This window comes from Microcaecilia unicolor, chromosome 13 (assembly GCF_901765095.1).
Source record: "Microcaecilia unicolor chromosome 13, aMicUni1.1, whole genome shotgun sequence".
NCBI classification, from domain to species: Eukaryota; Metazoa; Chordata; class Amphibia; order Gymnophiona; family Siphonopidae; genus Microcaecilia; species Microcaecilia unicolor.
Genome location: NC_044043.1, coordinates 44,416,439 through 44,442,860, shown reverse-complemented (window position 1 = coordinate 44,442,860; position 26,422 = coordinate 44,416,439). Strand labels below are relative to the sequence as shown.

Here is a 26,422-nt window from a genome sequence, read left to right as displayed (position 1 = left end):
TTGTTCTCACGACTGGGTGACGTCCGCGGCAGCCCCCACCAACCGGAAAAAAGCTTCGCGGGACGGTCGGCACGCAGGGCACGCCCACCGCGCATGCGCGGCCGTCTTCCCGCCCGTGCGCGACCGCTCCCGCCAGTTGAATGACTAGCAAAAGATGAAACACACAACTCCAAAGGGGAGGAGGGAGGGTAGGTGAGAAAAATCAGCCTGCTGTCCTCGGAGAACAACTGCTACAGGTATGTATCATACCCTTTCTCCGAGGACAAGCAGGCTGCTTGTTCTCACGACTGGGGTATCCCTAGCTCTCAGGCTCACTCAAAACAATAACCCAGGTCAATTGAACCTCGCAACGGCGAGGATACAACAGAAATTGACCTACGAAGAACAACTAACTGAGAGTGCAGCCTGACCAGAATAAATTCGGGTCCTGGAGGGTGGAGTTGGATTTACACCCCAAACAGATTCTGCAGCACCGACTGCCCGAACCGACTGTCGCGTCGGGTATCCTGCTGGAGGCAGTAATGAGATGTGAATGTGTGGACAGATGACCACGTCGCAGCCTTGCAGATCTCTTCAATAGTGGCTGACTTCAAGTGGGCCACCGACGCTGCCATGGCTCTGACACTATGAGCCGTGACATGACCCTCAAGAGTCAGCCCAGCCTGGGCGTAAGTGAAGGAAATGCAATCTGCTAGCCAATTGGAGATGGTGCGTTTCCCGACAGCGACCCCTAGCCTGTTAGGGTCGAAAGAAATAAACAATTGGGCGGACTGTCTGTTGGGCTGTGTCCGCTCCAGATAGAAGGCCAATGCTCTCTTGCAGTCCAATGTGTGCAACTGACGTTCAGCAGGGCGGGTATGCGGCCTGGGGAAGAATGTTGGCAAGACAATTGACTGGTTAAGATGGAACTCCGACACCACCTTCGGCAGGAACTTTGGGTGGGTGCGGAGAACTACTCTGTTGTGATGAAATTTGGTATATGGAGCATGAGCTACTAGGGCTTGAAGCTCACTGACCCTACGAGCTGAAGTAACCGCCACCAAGAAAATGACCTTCCAGGTCAAGTACTTCAGATGGCAGGTATTCAGTGGCTCAAAAGGAGGTTTCATCAGCTGGGTGAGGACGACGTTGAGATCCCATGACACAGTAGGAGGCTTGATAGGGGGCTTTGACAAAAGCAAGCCTCTCATGAATCGAACGACTAAAGGCTCTCCAGAGATGGCTTTACCTTCCACACGATAATGGTAAGCACTAATCGCACTAAGGTGATTCCTTACTGAGTTGGTCTTGAGGCCAGACTCTGATAAGTGCAGAAGGTATTCAAGCAGGTTCTGTGCAGGGCAAGAGCGAGGTTCTAGGGCCTTGCTCTCACACCAAACGACAAACCTCCTCCACTTGAAAAAGTAACTCTTTTTAGTGGAATCCTTCCTAGAGGCAAGCAAGACCCGGGAGACACCCTCAGACAGACCCAACGCAGCGAAGTCTACGCCCTCAACATCCAGGCCGTGAGAGCCAGGGATTGAAGGTTGGGGTGCAGCAACGCTCCGTCGTTCTGCGAAATGAGAGTCGGAAAACACTCCAATCTCCACGGTTCTTCTGAGGACAACTCCAGAAGAAGAGGAAACCAGATCTGACGGGGCCAAAAGGGCGCTATCAGAATCATGGTGCCGCGGTCTTGCTTGAGCTTCAGTAAGGTCTTCCCCACCAAAGGTATGGGAGGATAAGCATACATGAGGCCGGTCCCCCAATGAAGGAGAAAGGCATCTGACGCTAGCCTGCCGTGTGTCTGAAGTCTGGAACAGAACAGAGGCAGCTTGTGGTTGGTCTGAGAGGCGAAAAGATCCACCGAGGGGGTGCCCCACTCTCGGAAGATCTTGCGTACCACTCTGGAATGGAGCGACCACTCGTGCGGTTGCATGACTCTGCTCAGTCTGTCGGCCAGACTGTTGTTTACGCCTGCCAGGTACGTGGCTTGGAGAAGCATGCTGTGCCGGCATGCCCAGCGCCACATCCCGACGGCTTCCTGACACAGGGGGCGAGATCCGGTGCCCCCCTGCTTGTTGACGTAATACATTGCAACCTGATTGTCTGTCCGAATTTGGATAATTTGGCAGGACAGCCGATCTCTGAAAGCCTTCAGTGCGTTCCAGATCGCTCGGAGCTCCAGGAGGTTGATCTGCAGATCCTTTTCCTGGAGGGACCACATACCCTGGGTGTGAAGCCCATCGACATGGGCTCCCCACCCCAGGCGAGATGCATCCGTTGTCAGCACTTTCGTGGGCTGCGGAATTTGAAATGGACGTCCCAGGGTCAAATTGGTCCGTATGGTCCACCAGAGCAGTGAAGTGCGGCAACTGGTGGAGAGGCGGATGACATCCTCTAGATTCCCGGTGGCTTGGAACCACTGGGAAGCTAGGGTCCATTGAGCAGATCTCATGTGAAGACGAGCCATGGGAGTCACATGGACTGTGGAGGCCATATGACCCAGAAGTCTCAACATCTGCCGAGCCGTGATCTGCTGAGACGCTCTGGTCTGCGAAGCCAGGGCCAAGAGATTGGTGGCCCTCGCTTCGGGAAGGTAGGCCTGAGCCGTCTGGGAAGTCAGCAGCGCTCCTATGAATTCCAGAGACTGAGTTGGCTGGAGATGGGACTTTGGGTAATTTATCACAAACCCCAGCAGCTCCAGAAGTTGAATAGTGCACTGCATGGACCGGAGGGCTCCTGCCTCCGAGGTGTTCTTGACCAGCCAATCGTCGAGATATGGGAACACGTGCACTCCCAGCTTGCGCAGGTAGGCCGCTACCACCACGAGGCACTTTGTAAACACTCGTGGGGCAGAGGCGAGCCCAAAGGGCAGCACACAATACTGAAAGTGCCGTGCGCCCAGGCGGAATCTGAGATACTGTCTGTGAGCTGGCAGTATCGGGATGTGAGTGTATGCGTCCTTTAAATCCAGGGAACATAGCCAATCGTTTTTCTGAATCATTGGCAGAAGGGTGCCCAAGGAAAGCATCCTGAACTTTTCTTTGACCAGGAATTTGTTCAGGCCTCTCAGGTCTAGGATGGGACGCATCCCCCCTGTTTTCTTTTCCACAAGGAAGTACCTGGAATAGAATCCCTGCCCTTCCTGCCCGGGTGGTACGGGCTCGACCGCATTGGCGCTGAGAAGGGCGGAGAGTTCCTCTGCAAGTACCTGCTTGTGATGGGAGCTGAAAGACTGAGCTCCCGGAGGACAATTTGGAGGCAGGAAGGCCAAATTCAGGGCGTATCCGCACCGCACTATTTGGAGAACCCACCGGTCGGAGGTTATGAGAGGCCACCTTTGGTGAAAGAATTTTAACCTCCCTCCGACCGGCAGGTCGTCCGGTACGGACACTTGTAGGGCGGCTATGTTCCCGTGGATCCAGTCAAAAGCCCGTCCCCGGCTTTTGCTGTGGAGGCGCAGGGGGCTGCTTAGGCGCACGCTGTTGACGGGAACGAGCGCGCTGGGGCTGTCCCTGTGCCTGACGAGGCCTTCGGGCCGGCTGGTTGTACCTACGCTTCGCAAAAGAATAGGGTGCAGCCTGCCGGGCCCGGGAAAAACGCCCGCCCGTGGGGGCGGGTGCTGAAGGCGCCCGGTGGGAGAGCTTGTCGAGAGCGGTTTCCCGCTGATGCAGTTGGTCAACCATCTGCTCGACCTTCTCACCAAAAATGTTATCCCCCCGGCAAGGGACGTCAGCCAGTCTCTGCTGGGTGCGGTTGTCCAGGTCAGAGGCACGCAGCCATGAGAGCCTGCGCATCACTATACCTTGGGCCGCAGCACGAGATGCCACGTCACAGGTGTCAAAAATCCCCCTGGACAGGAACTTTCTGCACGCCTTCAGCTGCCTGACCACCTCCTGATATGGCCTGGACTGCTCCGGCGGGAGCTTATCGACCAGGTCCGCCAGCTGTTGCACATTGGTCCGCATGTGGATGCTCATATAGAGCAGGTAGGATTGGATGCGGGTCACGAGCATGGAGGATTGGTAGGCCTTCCTCCCAAACGAGTCCAGAGTGCGAGACTCCCGCCCCGGGGGCGCCGAGGCGGTATCCCTCGAACTCCGTGCCCTCTTGAGAGCAGAATCCACGACCGCTGAGTCATGGGGCAACTGGGGCCGCATGAGCTCTGGGTCAGAGTGGATCCTGTACTGGGACTCTGCTTTCTTGGGAATGGTGGGGTTAGTTAATGGTCGCACCCAGTTCCGAAGCAGCGTCTCCTTCAGGACATTGTGCAGCGGTACCGTGGAGGACTCTCTAGGTGGTGATGGATAGTCGAGGACCTCGAGCATCTCGGCCCTCGGCTCTTCCACAGAGACCACGGGGAAGGGAATGCTGATAGACATATCCCGCACAAAGGAGGCAAAGGAGAGACTCTCAGGAGGAGAGAGTTTCCTCTCCGGTGACGGCGTGGGGTCCGAGGGAAGGCCCGTAGACTCCTCTGAGGAGAAATATCTCGGGTCCTCCTCTTCCCCCCACGAGTCCTCATCCTCGGTATCGGACATTAGCTCATGTAGCTGAGTCCGGTACCGGGCCCGGCTCGACGTCGAGGCACCGAGGTCTCGGTGTCGTCGAGCGGTGGACTCCCGCGCCGGCGGGGACGGAGCTCCCTCCATCGACGTCGACGGGGACTCCACCTGCGTGGCGGTCGAGACCGGCACCGCAAGCGGCGGTGGTGTCGACAGCCCCGGCGCCGGGCTAGAGCTCGCCGGCGCCACAGTCATCGGCGTCGGGGGCGCAAGCACCCCCGACGCCGGCACAGCCTGGCGCATCAGCCCTTCCAGGATCCCCGGAAGGATGGCTCTGAGGCACTCGTCCAGGCCCGCTGCCGGGAAAGGCGGTGGGGCCGGTAAGGGTGTCGGTACCAGAAGCTGCTGGGGGCCAGGAGACGGCACCGAGGTGCCGGAACCCCGACGCGTCGGTACCTCCACCACCGACGGAGATCTCTCCTCTCTGCGATGACGCTTCGGCGTCGACTCCTCTTCAGGGTGCACCGAGGGCTCCCGGTGACGGCGCTTTTTGTCCTTTTTCCGGTGCACGTCACCGGCGCCGGAGGGCATGGAGGAGGAGGAGGTCGATCCCCCTCGGTCTCGAGGTACCGGGTCCGACAGGGTTCGGTCCCGTGGCTCACGAGCTGAGGGAGTGACCGGGGCCGACTGCCCACGCGGCCTCTCAACCCCACTCTCACCGGCGGACCGGCGGGCCGACGGGACCTGTTCTCCTGGGGTCGCTGCCATCGGTGCCGATGTCTCGGGCATCGATACCGGTACCGAAGAACCGGCCTTCGATACCGATGCCGTCGAGGTCGACGTCGAGGGGCCGGCGCAAGTTCCAAAAAGACGGTCCCGTAGAACTTGCCTCGCAACCTGAGTCCGTTTCCGGAGACCGAGACACAAAGCACACGACTTGAGATTGTGCTCCGGCCCGAGGCACTGGAGGCACCAAGCGTGGGTGTCGGTCTGCGAGATCGGCCGGCCGCAGCGACCACACTTTTTAAATCCACTCGGGACCTTCGAGGACATCGACGGAAAAATCGCGTCGGCGAAGTCAAAGTCGGCAATGGTGGCTAAAATCACACCACGAAAAAACAAACCGACCGAGCGGCCACTAGGCCGCAACGTGGCGTCCCCGCTAGAAGCGAGGGAAAAGGGGAGCGCGTGCTCCACACGCGCGCGAAATCCCTTTTTTTTTTTTTTTTTTTTTTTTTTTTGTAACAATACAAAAGAAAAGAAAAGAGGAAACCGAACAGGGATCCAAAAGCGACGATCCGCGTAAACGCGGTCGAAAAATCCGGCGGCTGAACAGAGAGAGAGGCAATTGCACAACTCTCTCCAGTCGCGGAAAAAAAGTAACTGGCGGGAGCGGTCGCGCACGGGCGGGAAGACGGCCGCGCATGCGCGGTGGGCGTGCCCTGCGTGCCGACCGTCCCGCGAAGCTTTTTTCCGGTTGGTGGGGGCTGCCGCGGACGTCACCCAGTCGTGAGAACAAGCAGCCTGCTTGTCCTCGGAGAACGTGGAACACAAATACTTGAATGAATAAATAAATGTATACACCCAACTGCCACTACTTGGACATGAGGATTTATACCAGGTTTCAGTAGGTGTCAGTCCTTTGGAATCCATGCTAAGCACTAAGCAGCCTTTACAGAACTGGCGCTGAGAACGGATTTTAACAGCGTCTAACTTTGGGTGCCAATTCCTGAATCTGGCCCTATATTGCCTACTATCCAGTCTGAAGTACAGCAAAAAGCACCAGGCGCCTTCAGAAATGGGATACAGTTATATTTATTATAAAAAATCAATATTCCAATGTAGACCTGACATGGGCCGTGTTTCGGCGTACAGCGCCTATGTCAAGGGTCTGTATTGAACATAAATAGCAATATAAATCAAAGATAGATAAAAACAACATAAATAATTAAGCTTAATTATATAATATTATAAAACATACATATAAAAGAATGAGTAAAAAATATATAAAATATCATGAGTTAAACAGACATACATGTGAAAGCTATGTGAATGAAGCTTGGTATAATACTGTTATATAAAAAACAAGGTTCATTCACATAGCCTTCACATGTATGTCTGTTTAACTCCATCCTGTTTATATCATTTTGAAGATGTGGTTTCCAGAACTGTACACAGTACTCCAAATCAGTGGCGTAGCCAGACCTCGACGTGGGTGGGGTGGGCACATACCTTGGCTGGCGGGGGTCCCCATCCCCCGCCAGCTGAAGCATTTGTCCAGCACTAGCCTCCACCACATTGCCTGCCCTACTCTTCCCCTTACGTCATGTGCATGCTCTTTTCTCAGGCTCCTCACAATCAGTGTGCTTAGAGGAACCTAAGGAAAAAGTCCCTTTCTCTCTTCTCTAGGACATGTGGCTCTTTGGTTTCAGTGCTCACCTTTTAGGATTCAGCAGATCAGGATTTTACCCAGGTGTGGTTCCTACCTCCTCTCTCTTGCAGATCTCCAGCACTCACCAGATTTCCCACTCTCTAGCTTTAGCCCTTTCCCCATCAAGATGATAGGCTAGAAGCTGCTTTAATCTGTTCCTTTAATTTCTGCAGGAGGTTAGAAAAAGATCTCCCTGATGATCTCTCCTTCCACATCTTTGTGGCATCTTGTGCCTCAGGGGACAGATATGGACCAGACAGGTTTCTCTGTGCTTCCTCCTTCCACTCCTCAGCACTGGACAAATGCTTCAGCTGGCAGGAGTTAGGGACCTCTGCCAGCCAAACCAGGGGCCCCAGAACCAATTTGGGGAGGTGGGGGCCAGGCCCCCGTAGCTAAGCCACTGCTCCAAATGAGGTCTCACCAGAGACTTATAAGGGAGGGTCTATCACTACCTTTTCTTTTTTTTTAAGTTACCAATATACACAATTTGCACCATTCCTCTCCCTATTCAAGAAATCCTTGTTTTTGTTTTTCTTGTCCCTTTTGGATCTTACACCTTCTGAAACCCCCTCCCTTCCTGTGCCCATTTTTAATTCACTTGTAAGCTTCAAACTGAGTATGGACTCCATAACCATGGTTTGGGCTGTCACAGGAATATGAAACATTTTCCTCCTCTGGTTTTCACTTACCCACCACGTCCAGGTTTTTTTTTTTTTTATCGTCCCTCTGGAGAATCCCTTGCCTAACTGGTGCCAACAGCAGTTCTCATCTTCATTTTCTATAACCTAGACCCGGCCAGGTGCCAGAACACATTTCTGCCAAATCTAAATGCTTTCTAGAGCTTTGCGTCCACTGGCTTCTCTGCGGGTTGTGGTAATTTGTATTGGGTCAGTGTAAGAGTTAACCAACACAGGTCCCTTCTTCAGATGTCAACAGCATTAAAAGTATAATCAAGAGCAGCATGCAATATAAAATCAAGAACACTGGACTCATCTAAGCACTATATAGAATCTCTAGGAAAAAAGTAGCATAGTAAATGTTGGCAGATGAAGACCTGTGTGGTCCATTCAGCCTGCCCAACAGATTATACTCCTCTATGCTCTGTTTAAATTGTGAAGGTCATTTAATTTTGTTTTGACTCTTTCTATATAGGGATCCGCTGTGTTTATCCAACATGTTTTTGAATTCTGTCACTGCCTTTGTTCCCGCCACCTCCCCCGGGAGGGTGTTCAGGCATCAACAACCCTCTCTGTGAAAGAATATCTCCTGATTTATTACTCCTAAGTCACCCAGCCTGCAAACTCATTTCATGACCTCTAATTCTACCTGTCTCTGAAAAAGATAGGTTTGTATATTAGTACTTTTCAAGTATTTAAATGTCTGTTATCATATCTTCCCTGTCTCTCCTTTCCTCTAGGACAGGGGTTCTCAGCCCAGTCGTCAGAACATACCCAGCCAGTCAGATTTTCAGGGTAGGCAGTGCATCAGATTTATTGCATACGTATTCATTGTGGATTACTTGACTGGTTTGCTGTGTCTCAAGTTCTGGGATGAGAACCCCTGCTTTAGGGTATAAATATTCAGTTCTTCAGATCTCTTTTCATACATCTTTTGGTGCAAAATGCATACCACTTTTCTTGCTTTCTTCTGCACCACATCTAAATTTAAGTCCTTAGGGGCGCTTTTACTAAGGAGTGCCGAAAATGGCCTGCGATGGTGTAGACATGTGTATTGGATGCGCACAGGTCTATTTTTCAGCGCGCCTGTAAAACAGGCCTCTTTTTTGGGGGGGCCGAAAGTGGACGTGCGGCAAAATGAAAATTGGAGCACGTCCACTTTGGGCCTGAGACCTTACCACCACCCACTGACTTAGCGGTAAGGTCACGCGTTAACTGGGCGGCAATCATCAGCGCATGTACAATGCCAATTACTGCCTGGTTAGCACCGCACGGATGTGCGTAAAAAATGAAATTACTGCCTGGGCCACGCGGTAGCCGGGCGGTAGTTCAAAACTGACACGAATAGGACACGCATACACTCCTATGCGGCTTAGTAAAAGGGCCTCTTAGCGAGACATGGCCTCCAAAACTGAACACAATCTCCAAGTGGGGCCTCACTAACAACTTGTATAGGGGCATTAACATCTTCTTTCTTCTGATGGTTATGCTTCTCTCTATGCAGTCTAACATAACAGTAGTATTTGTATACTGCTAAAACCTCAAAGTTCAAAGCAGTTCCCAACACTTAATTAAGAAGCCAGGACAATCTCCCTGGAATTACAATAAAATATAATACGCATAAACCCAAAATTATTTAAACAAAACGTTAGGCCTATTCTATAAACCGCGCCTAAATAAACCACACGGTTTACAGAATATGCCCAGACGGAAATATTTTCAATGCCAATTTTTTACACGCCATATTTTATGTATTTATTTGGATTTTGCTCACACCTTTTCAGTAGTAGCTCAAGGTGAGTTACATTCAGGTACAGGTGCACTGGGTATTTCCATGTCCCTGGAGGGCTCACAATCTAAGTTTGTACCTGAGGCATTGGAGGGTTCAGCAAGTTGCCCAAAATCACAAGCAGCAGCAGTGGGAATTAAGCCAGACACCTCTGGATGTCCAGACCGGTGCTGTAACCACTAGGCCACTCCTCCACTTTGTAATCTGTTCAACACTTGCATCATAGGATCAGTTTGCTCCTTAATGCAGATATTTCTGGAGGAGTCTGGAGCAACCCTGAGCTTGGGCATCATTCATTTGTGTTCTTCTGTTTCATTCCTGCTTACTATATAATCTAGTCCCATATGTATTAAAGGCTTGGGAGAAGCACCAGGCTTTCACTTGTTTCCTGAAGTAGGAGTTAGTCTCATGTTAGATGTAGCCTCTCTGGGAGTAAGTTCCAGAGTGTGGGGGGCTACTCCTGAGAAGGTTCGCTGGCGGGTATCACATCGTACAATTTCTTTTCATCAGGGTACAGATAGTGATGCTCCTTGAGAAGATCTTAGCGGTCTCAAAGGTGTGTAGACTGCTAACTTATTCTTTAAGTACTCTGGTCCATTTTGTCTGAGGGCCTTGAAAATCAAATATATTGTTTTGCCACCTTAATAGATTTAATGGTCTGTAGGTATAGGGGATTCATCTCCCAAATACATGCATCAGGAGTGGCGGGGGAAGTGAGCACTGGAATAAACTAGTTTCTTACACCAGCAAAAATGCAAATAGATTCTGAAACCGTAAAAAGGGGCACTAAGAAATGTGCCCTCTTTTCTTTAACTGCTGTGTTGCATTAGCACAGGATGAGATGGCAGATAAAAATAAGGCTAAGGACAGTGTGCCAGCCAGGGCTAACACAAGCCCATCATATGCTCTCCCTGAATGCTGAGGCGACCCCGCCAGCTTGCGTAACGATCGAAGCCAGATTAACAAATGTGTCAATGTCTATTTTCTGCTTAATTTAAAAGTGACGTCTATAAAGATTTCTGACTTCTGAACCCTGTTCTTCTGAAATAAAGAAGGGAAGAATGAGGAGGGGGATCAGGAGTGATTATCCTTGCATTGATCGCTTGTCAGCTCCCGGGATTCTGCATTCATTGAACTATTGTAAAGCTAAGCTTACAATCGATCCTGTAAGCCCCCTTCACAATTAAACACCTTCCAAGGTTCTTCTTTTGAGCTCAGAGCTACAGCTACTCTCTCATTTACCTCTGACAAGAAATCCACATTTTGTGGATACACATACGCACACACAGGATTTATTCTCGGGGAAAATATGGGGAAATATGACTCATGGAATTCTTTCCAACCCTTCTTCATGTGCATGTGTGTGTGGTGCATGTTGAAGGAGTTGCAGGAATTCCTGAGGGTACTCTCAGTTTGAAGTGTGGTGGGGCAGTTGCAGGGGGGTGAGAACAGTTTGTAGGGGGGTAGGTTTTGTGGATGGGTGAATTAGGGAGGCCCCACCATGAACTGTGACTGGAGAAGTTAAAAGCAAGACCATTCTTAACTCATGAAAATATTCCCCTGCCCTCCCCTGAATGCTGTTTGTGCTGCTGTACATCCCAAAAGAAGTCCCAGAATATACTTCAAAAGCCTCCGGAGTGGATTGACAGTAGTCAGGGTCCCCGGGCAGTAAAGGTCATTGGGGCCCCCAGGCCACTGCCCTCCACCCTCCTTCTGCACACTACAGCCCCCCCCCCCCCCCCCCCACCACTGCAGTTGTCGCCTCCCACACACACACCCTGAGCAAGTGGGCCCTCCAGGTCCTGGTGGTCAAGTGGCTGCTTGGGGGGCAGGAAAGAACACCACTCTTTCCCGCCCGCTATTGCTACTGTATCCGGCACCACCGTGTTTTCAAAATGGCTGCCAAGACTTACTAACCATTTTTAAAACACATTGGTGCCAACGCCGGTGCCGCCAGGCAAGAGGATTCTTTCCTGCCTCCGCCGAGGCCACCAGGGCTCTTCAAGGTAGGTCCAGGGAGGGCTGTAATGTGTGGTGGTGACGGGCAACTGGGCAAAGCTCCTGGGCCCCCTAGAGCCTCTGCGTCCTTGGGCACTGCCCAGTTGCCCGAATGGTCAGCCCGCCCCTGAAAGCCACTGCCTTTACCTTTGCAGGATGCGCCACCCTGCTGGGCACAAATCAGCAAGGCTGTTGTTCCTCTCCATGCGTTAACCCTGGCCATATTTGTGCACATCTCTGACTCCAGAAACCCCTCATACCTCTTAATTCAATAAGCTTGGATGCCCAATCACAGAGTAAGGTCAGCTGACCATGCAACTTCATTTAATAACTGGCTGTTATTAGAAGCTATTCTAGAAGCTGTGCGGCTGAGGGAGGGGAACGGACAAGTCAGGAGCATTCCTGTGAGTTACGCACGCAGATTATAGAATACTAGGGATTATGCACATAACTGACAGGAGCTAGGTGCTAACACATCAGCCTTACAAGTGGTGGAAGTGGTCCTGCCTAAACTGCGAACTTACACAGTTTCTGCGTGGTAATTCAATTAGCAACAGGAAAACCAGTGACCGCATGATTCTACATTTTCCAGCTGTCCCTTTAATACAGTTTAAGAAGATGTTTAACACTTATCTTCATTTTCTAGTTTGCATCATTATGGAATTCTTTACCTTTGGAAATATGCACGCTTAGGAATTATCAGACATTTCATAAAACTCTCAAGACTTTCTTGTTCCATGAATATTTGACTGATTAAGTATTTTTTTCTATATTTTGTTGAACTGTGATTACTATATTTTTATACGACGCTACATAATTTATGAGGTTATGTCTCATTCTTTTTTGATTTGTGATCCGCAATGAACTATACATAAATATCAGCGGACAATAAGTCCTGTATAACATAACATAACAGTAGCTCCACGTGGAACTGCCATTATAAAATACACGCTCAGTGAAAATAATCCCAGCACCATTTATAGAATTTACCCCATAACATTTAACTGCTTTAATACAGAGAGGATACCGACATGTGTACGAGTATTTATTGTTCGGGTATTGTCAGTGGGCACATGATAGAGTTTTAGAGACCGCAAGCAGGCTCATTAGAAGAAGACTTCCTTACAGACTACTGGGAAAAGACGCGGAAATAAATCCACACAAAGCCCCATTCAGTAGCGTAGCCTGGTACCGAATATAAATTTACCTGCCTTCCACAGATAAGCTGCTACAGGGAAAGCAATGCCTTAACAGTTTTGATTTGTGCCCCATTAAGTGAAGACGTCTGTGCCCACTTCTCACCGAAAGCCCAGACAGACGGAGCATCCTGCCCGACGATCAGGGAGGCTTTAATAAAGTCCCTGCCAGAAGAAATGGCTCAGCAGCGGCATGAATCACTGCTTCCCCTAACATTTAGTGGTGAACAGATTTTTTTTCCCACCAAACATGACCAGTTTCACGAGTTAGATAAAACGACTTTAAGGCATTTTATTGCTGCTCCTCTGCGAGTGCATAAAAAGGACTAGTTTATGATTTTCAAGCTCTTCTTATAGAAAGTGGATTTCAATGCTATTTCCTCCCAATCCCTCCCTTCCCACCTCATCTTCATCTCCTGCCTTACTGCATGATCTGTGCACGTTTACTGTTTGAAAATGTCCCTCCCAAGATCTAAGGAGAAAAAAGGGCGACTGAACCACAAGTCTGCACTGGCGCTCTGTGCACAGCCTTCCTGACACGACAAATCACTGACAGTGAGTCGAGAGTCCAGACATCAGGTAAAATCCAAAAGCTGCGCAGTCCCATCCGACTGTACTGTTTTATGCCTTTCACACTTATAATAAAAATATTTTTCAAAAACTGCGCAGTCCCTGAGCCCCTCCCAGAAACCCCTACACTACTGGACATTGGGAATAATGCCAAAAGCCTTCTCAGCTACTTTGGCCAGCAAGGTTACCAGTTGGCTGTAGCTCATCAGGCACAATCTGAATTCATATTTGCTCTCTATCCTTTGTTACTGCACCTACAGACAGATGATCAAAACCCCGCGCTGTTCCAAACAGAACTCCAAAAATAGCGCTGGAACAGCGCGGGGCGTTATTAGACCTATGATCAGAGATAATTGCATGCAAATTTAAGCACGCAATTATCTCTGATCATGGGGGTAGAAGAGCGGGAGAATTGTGCCTGAGCATGCGCTCAGCACAATCCTCCCACACTTGTTTGACAGGTCTGGGCTGTCAAAAGCCAAACCTGTCAAACACAGGGGCTGGAGGTCCATGGGACCACCAGGCCCCAACTAGCCCTGCCTCGAGCAACGGGGGCTGGAGGTCCGGTGGACCTCCGGTCCCCCACCCCCAGGTTCAGGGAGGGCTGGAGATCCGGTGGGTCTCCAGCCCCCCTAACTCCCCCAGCAAAGGGTCTCTGGTGGCCTAGTGGGTGACCAACCAACCCCCCCTCCTCCAGGTTCAGGGAGGGCTGGAGATCCGGTGGGTCTCCAGCCTCCCCCCTAGTCCCCCAGCAAGGGATCCCTGGTGGTCCAGACCCCCCTACCTTGTGGGTTGGAGGAGGGAGGGTAGCCTGCCTCCCTCATCTTCCTGCAACGCCGCAAAATGGCGGCACCCAGCCCTGCCCAGCGTATCCCAGGATATACTGAGCAGGGCTGGGTGCCGCCATTTTGCGGTGCCACAGGAAGAGGAGGGAGGCAGGCTACCCTCCCTCCTCCAACCCACGGTAGGGGGGGTCTGGACCACCAGGGACCCCTTGCTGGGGGACTAGGGGGGGCTGGAGACCCACCGGATCTCCAACCCTCCCTGAACCTGGGGGGGGATCGTCGTGGGGGATGCGCTCGAGGACTCTGATTATGGGGCGTTAGCAAACGCCGGCACTAGTATAGAGCTAACAGCCTCTAGCGCCAGCGTTTGCTTCCAATCTTCCTCCTGCTAGGGACCTCTAGTCCTGCTTTCTGCAGAGAAACAGAGATCTGCCCTCCATTCAGTGGGGCTGAGCCACACTGGCTCCAGCTCTGCCTCATCACTTCCAGCCAACCAGTAGGTTCACAGTAATGGCTACTTGGTTTGGGGGTTGGGCAGGTCTCCAACTCTATCTGCTCTCTGGGTATTACAGGTTGGGATGAGGATCTCTCGATTACACTCATGTGCTGAAAATAAAAGCATTCAAAGGGATAAGGGTGGATTAGAAATAATAAATTCTAATACTGGAAAATCCTTGAATTTTCACCTCTTCATCTGCCCAACCGGCCACGCCAGGGTGGTGGTTTCTCACTTGCATTTCTCAGACTCCTGGGAGCTTACACATGCCTGCGGTCCTCAGCACATTAATATTACACAATGCCACATGGCACCTCTCAGACCTCCCATTTTCTGATTCCTCAGAGGAAGGTGATGACAATTTGGGGGCCATTTTCCATTTAGACACCCAATGCTGTGTGGGAAGTGGCTATTCTGTAAACTGTGTGCCACTGTTTCCTGTAAGCTGAGCGGAACCCGCCACCTATAGTCCTGCCAGTAGGGGGTGCTGTTTCACTATCATATTTTCAATAGTGAGGGACAGGTAAGCTCTGTAGGACTCCAGAAAACCTCCTGGCCTTAGCAACTGAAAACACAATATTGACCCCTCCCCCCCACACACACACATTGGTAGCAATGTAGTTGGAGGACTCCCACTCAGCTTAAGGGAACAGTGCTAGGCTCTCTGATCCCATTACAGCATACTGGTGTAAACCTGCACTAGTGCACCTAAATTTAGGCACAACCATTTATGTCAGGTGAATGGCAGGTGTAAACAGGTGTGCTGAAGTGAACCATGCAATGTCTGTAACTCATGATATAAGCTGCCCATGCCCCTTCCATGCTCTGCCCATTGTACGCCTCCTTGAAGTTACACAACATAGCACTTACACGCTACCTTACAGAATAGCACACCATGCGCTTATGTGAATGTTTTGCTTTTCTGTGCACTTCAGTGTATAACTGCACACGCCCAGTTATGGAACTTCCTTTCATGAGTTTCAACAAGCTACTTAGAACCAAACCATTTGCTTCTTTTTCTGCTTATATCTTGTTGTGACAGCAATCTTTTTACAGAGAAAGATGAATTAGGAACAAATGTTTTTGTAATATGTGAAACACCTGAATTGAACCTTGTCCCACCTCCCCTCTTCCCACCCCCAGACCATCGTTTCTCTCTCTGTTTCACACCCTGTTCCATCTGATACGGTTTCATCTTCACTGAATCTTGTAGAGAGATATGCATGTCCTAATGCTTTTATTCCCTAAAACACTTCTGAGCTGGAGGCACACGTGGAGGGGCATAATCGAAAGGGGCACCCAAGTTTTCCTGAGGACGTCCTCGCATGACGTCCTGGCGAAGGGGCGGGGAAACCCGTATTATCAAAACAAGATGGGCGTCCATCTTTCATTTCGATAATACGGTTGGGGGCGCCCAAATCGAGAAATTTAGGTCATCCTTAGAGATAGTTGTCCCCGATTTTCAGCGATAACAGAAACCAAGGACGCCCATCTCAGAAACAACCAAATCCAAGCCATTTGGTCGTGGGAGGAGCCATCATTCGTAGTGCACTGGTCCCCCTCACATGCCAAGACACCAACCGGGCACCCTAGGGGGGCACTGCAGTGGACTTCAGAAATTGCTCCCAGGTGCATAGCTCTCTTACCTTGGGTGCTGAGCCCCCCAAAACCCACTCCCCACAACTGTACACCACTACCATAGCCCTTATGGGTGAAGGCGTGGCACCTACATGTGGGTACAGTGGGTTTGTGGTGGGTTTTGAAGGGCTCACATTTACCACCACAAGTGTAACAGGTAGGGGGGGATGGGCCTGGGTCCGCCTGCCTGAAGTGCACTGCATCCACTAAAACTGCTCCAGGGACCTGCATACTGTTGTCATGGAGCTGGGTATGATATTTGAGGCTGGCATAGAGGCTGTAAAAAATATTTTTTTAATTTGCTTTTGAGGGTGGGAGGGGGTTAGTGACCACTGGGGGAGTAACGGGAGGTCATCCCCGATTCCCTCCAGTGGTCATCTGGTCATTTATGGCACATTTTTGTGGCTTGGCCGTAAGAAAAAAAGGACCAGGTAAAGTTGTCCAAGTGTTCGTCAGGGACGCCCTTCTTTTTTCCATTATGGGTCAAGGACACCCATGTGTTAGGTACGCCCCAGTCGCGCCTTCACTATGCTTCTGACGCCCCTGTGAACTTTGGTCATCCCTGCGACGGAAAGCAGTTGAGGACACCCAAAATCCTGTGAGAAGGTTGCCCGTCTTGCGATTTGTGTCGAAAGATGGGCGCCCTTCTCTTTCGAAAATAAGCCTGAGAGCCACTCAGGATTACCACAATGAATATGCATAAGGTACATTTGCATACACTGAAGATCCATTGCACACAAATATATCTCATGCATATTCATTGTGGTTAACCCTGAAAACCCAACTCACTAGTTGCCCCCTCCAGGAGAAGGCTGAGAAGAACTGTCCTAGAGGATTTTCTCCCGATTGACAGAGACTTTCACCAGGCGAATGTTGCTTCCCAAATTAGAATTTGACCTGCAAACCCACCCAGTCTAAGCATTCTCCCTCTCTGCAGCAATATCACACACACTTCCTGATCATCACACACACTTCCTGATCACCAGCTTTACCTTCACTGTCTCATTGCTTAGGGTCTTCTGTGTTTGTAGTGTGCATTATGGAATGTCTCATTTGTGCTTTTACCACTTCTAGGAGGTGGCTATTTCATGACTCCATTGCACATCCCCTGAAGAAATGCTTCCTTCCATCCTATGTCATAGTCTAATAGCATTGTACCCTCTATGCAGGGGGCAAAAATTACAGCATTCATTTTATTCTGAATCATTGGCTTGTCACTCATGTATGATAATCACAGCTGATGAAATTAAAACCTGCAACTAACTCTGAAACACTTTACACTCTGTGCAGACAGAGAACATGCAATAACATTACAGCTGCAGCTTTTTCAGCTCATCACTAAAAGCATGCCCAGAGACCCAGTGCTGTGCCCTCAGGGGGGCCGATGACCTCAGAAAAACAGCAGGGTATCAGACTGCCATTACTTCAGAAAACAATTCAAAGGCTCCCACGTCACTCTGAAAATGATTTCTAATTTGAAAATTACCCTACGCTCATTTACGGCTGCTCTTTAGCACACAAAGTTTCAAGGTTAATTTACACAATATGGTTGAATTTTCACACTAGATGTAAACCCCTTTCCTCGACCTGCAGGTAAAGTTGCACAAATAAAGGCTGAATGCGCATAACTTTAACGCCACGAAGAGCAGGCCATTATATGAAAGTCTGTTTCCGTGGGCAATGCGCCGTTTTATCCACTGCAACATTCTTGAAAATTACTCTGACAGGGGGACAATTGAAAAGGTGAGTGCCAAAACCTGAAAGATGTTTTCTAGATAAATGCAAGTTTTTATTTTAAAGAACTCCAACCTCAATAATCAAAAACAACTGGCTCACAGACCTATATATGTACCCACATAAACAAATGCAACAAGGTTTGCTGACAAATTGCACACAGTTGAATTTTCATTCAGGTGGAGGAGAGACTTCAGTAAAACAGTGCTAAAATTGCAGCATAGCTGCTATATAACACATCACTAGTCAAAAAAAATCTCCCCCTTCCTATTTTTTAAAATTTTAAACCAATTTTTATCCTTTTTATGGAATCTATGCAGGATGCAAAGACCAAATCTTAAAGAAACTACAAACAGCACCATCGTTTGCTTTTTCCAACGATGAGTCTGGCTGCTGTGCATGTTGGAAAAAGTAAATTCGAAGGCGCCAAACCCCTTCTCCAAAAATTATACTGGTTACCGATCAAGGAACGCATAGCCTAAAGATCTGCTCTTCCCGGGCTATATGATCAATCTAATAGACCTACCAATCCGGAATACAAATAAATCAGTGAGATCTTACCTTACCCTCCACTTCCCAAGATGCAAAGGCATTAAATACAAATCAATATAGGCCTCCAACTTCTCCTTTGTCTGCACTAAGATTTGGAACACACTACCAAAAGACCTAAAACTCAAAGACAACTAACTAATCTTCCAAAAACATCTGGAGGCCCACCTTTTCAGGAAGTTCTTCTCCACTGAACCAACCTAACCATTCAGATTACCAAATTACACCAATAATTAAATACGACAGTGGGCAGAAAAGGCGCAAGCGTCAGTCGCTTAAATCACCCCAAACTCCCAACACATCTACCTGAAACTAAATTAAACCCAGTCATTATCAAGACACAGGCCAATCTCATTGGTCTATACAGACTCTAACCTTGTTCAATACGATCTGCTGCAAATCTACTACAGACTTCACTGTTTCACATAAATTGTAACCTTGTTTGATACAATCTGCAAACAATTTACTCCAGAATAATGTAAGCCACATTGAATCTATCAAAAGGTGGGAAAATATGGGATACATATGCAATAAATTATATATATAAAACCATCATTAAACTCAAACTGTAAACCAGAGCATTGACAATGATTTTTAGAATCAGCATGAAAATTCAACTGTATGCAATTTGTCAGCAGACTTTGTTGCATTTGTTTATGTGTTCACAAGAATTCCAGCCGACATAAGAACATTTTTTCTCGCTGACTATTATGAGCTGGATTCAGGAAATGGTGCTCAAAATTCAGCACAGAAACAAATCGGCGCTGAAAGTATTCTATAATGGGCATTCCGGAATTGACCAGCACCGGGATCCAGGCTTAACTTTGGGCACAAGGAGTTACACCAACTGACACCAAGTGTAAAATCCAGTGCGCAAATTGGGCGCAGAAGTGCATTATTCTAGAACACTGCATGCATTTTAAGGGAATGCCCCTGTCCCTCCAGTAGCCACGCCTCCTATGCAGATACACATGGAAACATTTAAGCGCGATTCTATAAATGGACGGGTAATGCGTTTTCACGCAGATCTGCCATTTCTGCCCCGTTCTGACGACTTGCATCCATTAGAACACTCAACATTCAGCACCATATATAGAATTCCCCTATATATACCTTTTGAATAAATGCCTTTTAATGCAAATTTCACACCTCCTATGGCAATCTATAAAGGCAGTCTGTTTTCCAGTATGAATTCATTTTAAAAAAAAATATACTTAACAGGTTTTGGAACTGAGCTCTTCAATTTTGCAAACCATTTCCCAGGATAAAATGGGTTGGGCAAAAAGCTTCTGCAGTACGTATACTATTAGCCACGTTAACAGAAGGTGTCCCTATGGACATGCTGCCCACACAGAGAGCAGGTACAGAGCACGCACATTTTATACTGGCTAAATCTCAAAAGGAAACAAAGTATGTTGCTTCTCTTTGAAAATTGACTGCTTTGTCTGTGGGCTAAAAGTGATTTATACAGCACAAATAATGCAGACTATTCAAAACTATCCCCAAAGTCATATATTCATACAAAACAAAATTGTCTCCAAAGTCATGTTCTGTTTGATCTGTGACATTTCCAAAAGAGAACCCAAGTACCATTCAACTCCCAATAAAATGAACTAAAGTGAAGCCTACCAAGCCTACCAACAGGAACCATTTCACTCCCAACACAATGCACCAAAGTGAAGCCTATCCATAGGAACCATTCCATTCCCAACACAATTACATTACATTATGATCTTATAACCCGCTACAACCAACACGGATAACATCAAGGGAAAGAGCATACTCCAGATAATTACACAGAATAGTCCCAATCTAAAACTTGAGAGTAACATCTATAAGTTAGGAGACATATTTTCTAAAAAGAAAAGTCTTCAACAATTTCCTAAACTCAGGATAGTAATCTGTAAGCCTAAAAGAAGAATGGAGAGAATTCCAGCTGGAAGCTGCTTGATATGTCAGTAAGGACTGGAGAAAACACAAAGTCTTCACTTTACAAACAGAGGGAAAGTCTAACAAAAAAAGATTTCTAGTTGCTGTACCATGATCAAATTTTTAAAAAACACAAAATGGTCAATCAGATAGCCCAGGGAATCCCCACAAAAAGCCTTAAAGGTCAGAACCAGGACTTTAAATTTTAATCTGGCTTCCAAGGAGAGATGCACCAAAGTGAAGCCTACCCATAGGAGTCATTCCACTTCCAACACAACATACCAAAGTGAAGCCTATCCACAGGAACAATTCCATTCTCAACAGCAGTGCGACTATTAGTGTCAGAATGGGCTCCCAGGTTAGGAGATATTTCTTCTGTACCCCCGGAAAATATGGTTTCACATTGGAATTCAGTGTTAGAGGTAGATCTTGATGTGGTAGCAGCAAAGCAGATTTTTCAGAAAAAACAGTAGTAAATCTCTACCTTTGTTGTCAAGTGGGACGAAGCAGGTGATAAGACAATTGTGACAGGTTGAGGGACTATGGCAGAAAGCAAAAGATAATGATTTAAGAGACGATTATGTGGTGAAATTACTAGAATATATTACTGTGATGCAGGAATAAACATGAGATTTATTTTAAAAAGTGCATTCTGGGAACAGTTAATCGCCCCAGAAAATTATATTGTGTAGTATATTGTTTGACACGAGAGTCATCTACTGTTAAAGCACTGTCACCATTTTCTCCGGTGGAGTACGTTTTGGGGTTTTTTTTAAACAGAAGGTATCACAGATCATTTCTAGTTTTTCTGGAGAGGTGTCTGTAGATGACCTGCAAGATGACGGAGGTATTAAATGGGAGGAATTTACTGAAATTGGTGCATTGGAAATTAGTAAATATTTGGCTCGTTGTCTCCTGGCACTCTTAAAAGATAGTTAATGTTTTGTTGAAGGAAGGCCATTGTCCTTCTGAATTAAAATTTGTGACGGTACATCCTTTCATTAAGAATGTCAAAGTGGGCGTGGAGGATCTATCTAATTATAGACCGATTTCTGTTTTGCCAGTTTGGGCTAAAAATTTGGAGTTAGCTATGTACAATCAATTTGACAGTTTTCTGTGGAAACGGGATCTCTTGGATGACTTTCAATTTGGTTTCCGCAAAGGATATAGAACGACGACTTCGTTGGCTTGTACAGTGGATGAGATAAGAATAGGTTTAGATAGACATCAATGTTATTTTTTTTGCCTCTTTGGATATATCGGCGGCTTTTGATACAATAGACCTTAGTATTTTATTGCAGCGTCTTAGTGCCTGTGGCCTTGCAGGACCAATCTTCAAATGGTTTTGTTCATTTTTGCATAATAGGAAAGCAGTAGTTCATATGGGCATGGGCTTGTCATCTGAACATCAACTGATGAGTGGGATGCCACAAGGCTCAGTGTTATCAGCTGCTTTGTTTAATGTATATCTCCAGCCATTGTGTATTTTGTTATGATCCCTAGGAGTCTCCTATAGGATTTATGCTGATGATATTCAATTTTTTCTACCCATATCTGTGAATGATGATGACTTGCTATCTCATTTGCACTTGATTTTTGAGGCAGTGATGGACTGGCTAAACAAAAATCGGATGCAAATGAATCTGTAGCTAAAACAGAAATAATGTGGATTGTCTCGGATCCTTCTATTGAGTTACCAGTGGAAATGGTCTTAATGGGTGTGCCAATTAAGACTGTTAAACAAACTAAAAATTTGGGGGTTGTGTTTCAACTTTTACATTTAAAGCACAAGTTTAGACATTGATTTGTTCCTTTTACTTCAAACTGAGAACATTCTCTCACTTGTAGTCCGTTTTGTCTTGGTGTGATCTTGAAATGGTAATAGTCTATTATATTTAGCAGTCTTGATTATTGAAACATTGTATATCTTGGGCTGCCAAAGTTCTCTGTTCAAGTGCTTCAAATAGTAATGAATTCAGCAGTGCGACTATTAATGGGATTCTCCCGTTTTGAGCTTGAGGGGCCCTTTTACTAAGCCACACAAGCTTCTATGCACGCCCGACGCGGGACAGAATGCAGTTACCACTCGGCTACTGCATGGATCTTGCGGTAATTTCATTTTTGGCACATGTTTCAAAAAATAATTTTTATTTTCGGGCACACGTATCAGACACGTGCCAAGTGGCATTTGATGCACGTAGGTCATTACTGCCCGGTTACCGCATGAGACTTTACCGCTAGGTCAATGGCTGGCAGTAAGATCTCAGACCCAAAATGGACGCATGCCAATTTTGATTTTGCCACACATCCATTTTCGGCAAAAATTGTCAAAAGGCCTTTTTTTGCAAGCGTGCTGAAAAATGGGTCAGCACGTGTCCAAAACCCACGCCTACACTACCGCAAACCATTTTTCAGCGCACCTTAGTAAAAGGACCCCTGAAATGGCTGCAGGTGAGTGGAGGATACTGTATAAATTGCTGCTCCTGGTTCATCAGGCCATGAATCAGGATACAGCGGTTGACTTGAAAACTGCATTGCAGTGGTATACATTGCCACAATCATTGCGATCAGAGCGTCAGCAGTTGCTCGTGGTTCCTGCATTGCAACACATACGTTTGGAGCTTACAAAGCTGGGCACTTTTTCCACCCATGGTCCAACTGAATGGAACAATTTACCATTGCGACTCAAGTGTGAAGCCTGTGGTCCTGCATTTCGGAAATAGCTCAGGGATCTTCCTCTTGTTTAAGGCTTTTGTCCGTTTTGATTGATTCTTGTACTTGTAATCTGTTAGATTTTGTTTTTTCTTTTGCAGAGTGTTTTTATGGACAAGGGCAGAGTAGAAGAAAATAATAAATCTAACATAGTGCATCACAGTGAAGCCTATCCACGGGATTAGTCTATTTCCATTTAAGATCCAAGGAGAACCTCTATCCAAAGGAATGATTTCATCTGCAAAGCAGTACACCACAGACAACCCTACTTATAAGAAATAATTCCATTCCTCAGTCAGTACTCCAAGTAGAATCCTAATCACTTAAGCAACTTGACTATAATTGTTTATATATTGCACCACAATTTAGCTGGACATAGACGCTGTCATTTTAATATGTATGAAACCCAGAGTTCTTCTGTCATGTTACAGAAACTAATACTGAAGACTTCTGTACCCAACTCTACCATCCTCTCTTTGCAGCGTGGAACCCGAGAGAAAGCGATCACTGGCAAAGAATGATGATTTGCAAACCATGGTTCATTTACATCTTATCTTACACCCCTACCAGTTCCCTCTCCCCACCTCCCCAATATCCTCCACACCCCCTGCTATCATACTGCAAGGTGTCTCTCTGCCTTGTCTTATCCCTACCCTCTCCTGGCACATACAGCAGCTCCATGGGAAATGGTAACAGCTATTGAGGGGTTAAAAGAGGCAGTGAACCCCCGGTTAATGAGTAAAGATTTCAGCAGGCAGTGCAAGATAAATGGAGCTCTCTCAGCTTCTGCTGGAGTCAGCAGGAACCGAGGCCCCCTCGGCTTGTTTGTGGCAAATGGAGTGCGTGAAATATCAAAGGGCAGTGATCCAGAAGAAGACCGACTCCGACAAATTTTAAATTGGCCAGAAAGGGGGATAAAAAAATAAACACTAAAAATCCCCCAGGAAAATGAGGCTATTCTGGGTGTTCTGTAATCTTCTGCTCCTTCCTGCCTTTGAACGGTATAAGAGCAGTAGCAGTCAAGTGATGTTCTGAGCAATTGCCAGTCCTTGAATGCAAAAGCTTATCAGCGCTGGGGCTTTTAAGGCTTTAACTGTGTTCAGCCATACGGTTTTTGCTTTTTTTTTTTTGTGCTATGGCCATTTTCATTTAATGCCCACATGAGTGTTGCTTGTGTAATTATCCTGTTTACAGAAAGCAGCACCAAAATGCATATATGAACTGAAGAATATTTTCTGGGAGTGGGCGAGTGCAGCTGCTTTTACCTACAAGCTTTTCCTTTAGAAAGAGCTGTATAGGGAACAGTACTTTTTTGGTTTGGAAGCTTCCTTTTGTTCCTTTGGTCTTCCAACCCCTTGAGCCTTCCTTGGCCACCAACTGGAGAAATTTCCCTTATTCTATTAACCCTCTCCCCCTTCCCACTGGATCGACCACTATAGCCACAGTCCTCACCCAGAGGACACAGACTGTAGTCCTCCTCTTATGCCTCGTGTCTGGCCAAAAACTTCAGCGATGGTTGGATTCCTTCATCTTTCAGACAGGTTTTCCGAATACTGCTTCCACAATATTCCCCATTTCAGTCAAGCCAAACATGCAGACAATATGCCTGAGAATCGAAGCTGGAGCTTATGCATGGCAGTGTTCATAGCTAAGAAGTAACAAAAGAGAGGGAACAAAGTACAAACTAAAGTCCAAACATAAAAACAGTACCACTGGCCTTTAAAAATGGAACACAGTTCTTTAATGAATGAACCTTGACAAAAAGACCTGACACGGGCCGTGTTTCGGTGACTAGCACCTGCATCAGGGGTCACAGTGATGACGGGGAATAATTCGAATATATTCCTCTACAATATAATATTCCTTACCCACGTCTCATATAGTAAAAACTACAAAGCAACAAGGCACTTTCACTTTTTGGGTATGGATACAAAAAGTGAAAGTGCCTTGTTGCTTTGTAGTTTTTACTATATGAGACGTGGGTAAGGAATAATATATTGTAGAGGAATATATTTGAATTATTCCCCAAGCTTTCCACATCATCACTGTGACCCCTGACGCAGGTGCTAGTCACCGAAACACGGCCCGTGTCGGGTCTTTTTGTCAAGGCTCATTCATTAAAGAACTGTGTTCCATTTTTAAAGGCCCATGGTGCTGTTTTTTTTGTTTAGTGTTCATAGCTAAGCCATCAAGTCAGACTCGACTGGGATTTTTTTCTTCAGATAGGTACCAATGGGATAGGGACAACTGAGTGGCTCTAGCAGCTATGAAATCCTGGAGAACAGAGGTAGTTATCACTTTGCTCAAAGGGCTGGTGGCATATTTAACAATATACATTGGTCACAACCCCAGGAAACACTTACTGTGTGATCATGAGCAGTTCACATAGCTGCGCTGTACATACATGTGGCTGATTTTTAAGGCAGGGGCTGTGTGCACTTATGCATGATAAGTACATAAGTAATGCCACACTGGGAAAAGACCAAGGGTCCATCGAGCCCAGCATCCTGTCCACGACAGCGCCCAATCCAGGCCAAGGGCACCTGGCAAGCTTCCCAAACGTACAAACATTCTATACATGTTATTCCCGGAATTGTGGATTTTTCCCAAGTCCATTTAGTAGCGGTTTATGGACTTGTGCTTTAGGAAACCGTCTAACCCCCTTTTAAACTCTGCCAAGCTAACCGCCTTCACCACATTCTCCGGCAACGAATTCCAGAGTTTAATTACGCGTTGGGTGAAGAAACATTTTCTCAGATTTGTTTTAAATTTACTACACTGTAGTTTCATCGCATGCCCCCTAGTCCTAGTATTTTTGGAAAGCGTGAACAGACGCTTCACATCCACCTGTTGCACTCCACTCATTATTTTATATAACTCTATCATGTCTCCCCTCAGCCGTCTCTTCTCCAAGCTGAAAAGCCCTAGCCTCCTTAGTCTTGTCTTTCTTCATAGGGAAGTCGTCCCATCCCCGCTATCATTTTAGTCGCCCTTCGCTGCACCTTTTCCAATTCCATTATATCTTTCTTGAGATGCAGCGACCAGAATTGAACACAATACTCAAGGTGCGGACGCACCATGGAGCGCTATAACGGCATTATAACATCCTCACGCCTGTTTTCCATACCTTTCCTAATAATACCCAACATTCTATTCGCTTTCCTAGCCGCAGCAGCGCACTGAGCAGAAGGTGTCAGTGTATTATCGACGACGACACCCAGATCCCTTTCTTGGTCCGTAACTCCTAACGTGGAACCTTGCATGACATAGCTATAATTCGGGTTCTTTTTTCCAACATGCATCACCTTGCACTTGCTCACATTAAACGTCATCTGCCATTTAGCCGCCCAGTCTCCCAGTCAAGTGTTGTGTAAACCCATCTCAGCTTTATAGGGAAGGAAACTGTCCTGAAAGCAATAAGCAAAATGAAC

At 47.2% G+C, this 26,422-nt stretch overlaps 1 protein-coding gene across 4 annotated transcripts in view; it reads right to left on the bottom strand.

The window, feature by feature from the left end:
* ACACA (acetyl-CoA carboxylase alpha) overlaps positions 1 to 26,422 on the bottom strand; it is a 325,016-nt gene that overhangs the window by 17,389 nt on the left and 281,205 nt on the right. The gene's annotated exons all lie outside the window — the stretch shown is intronic.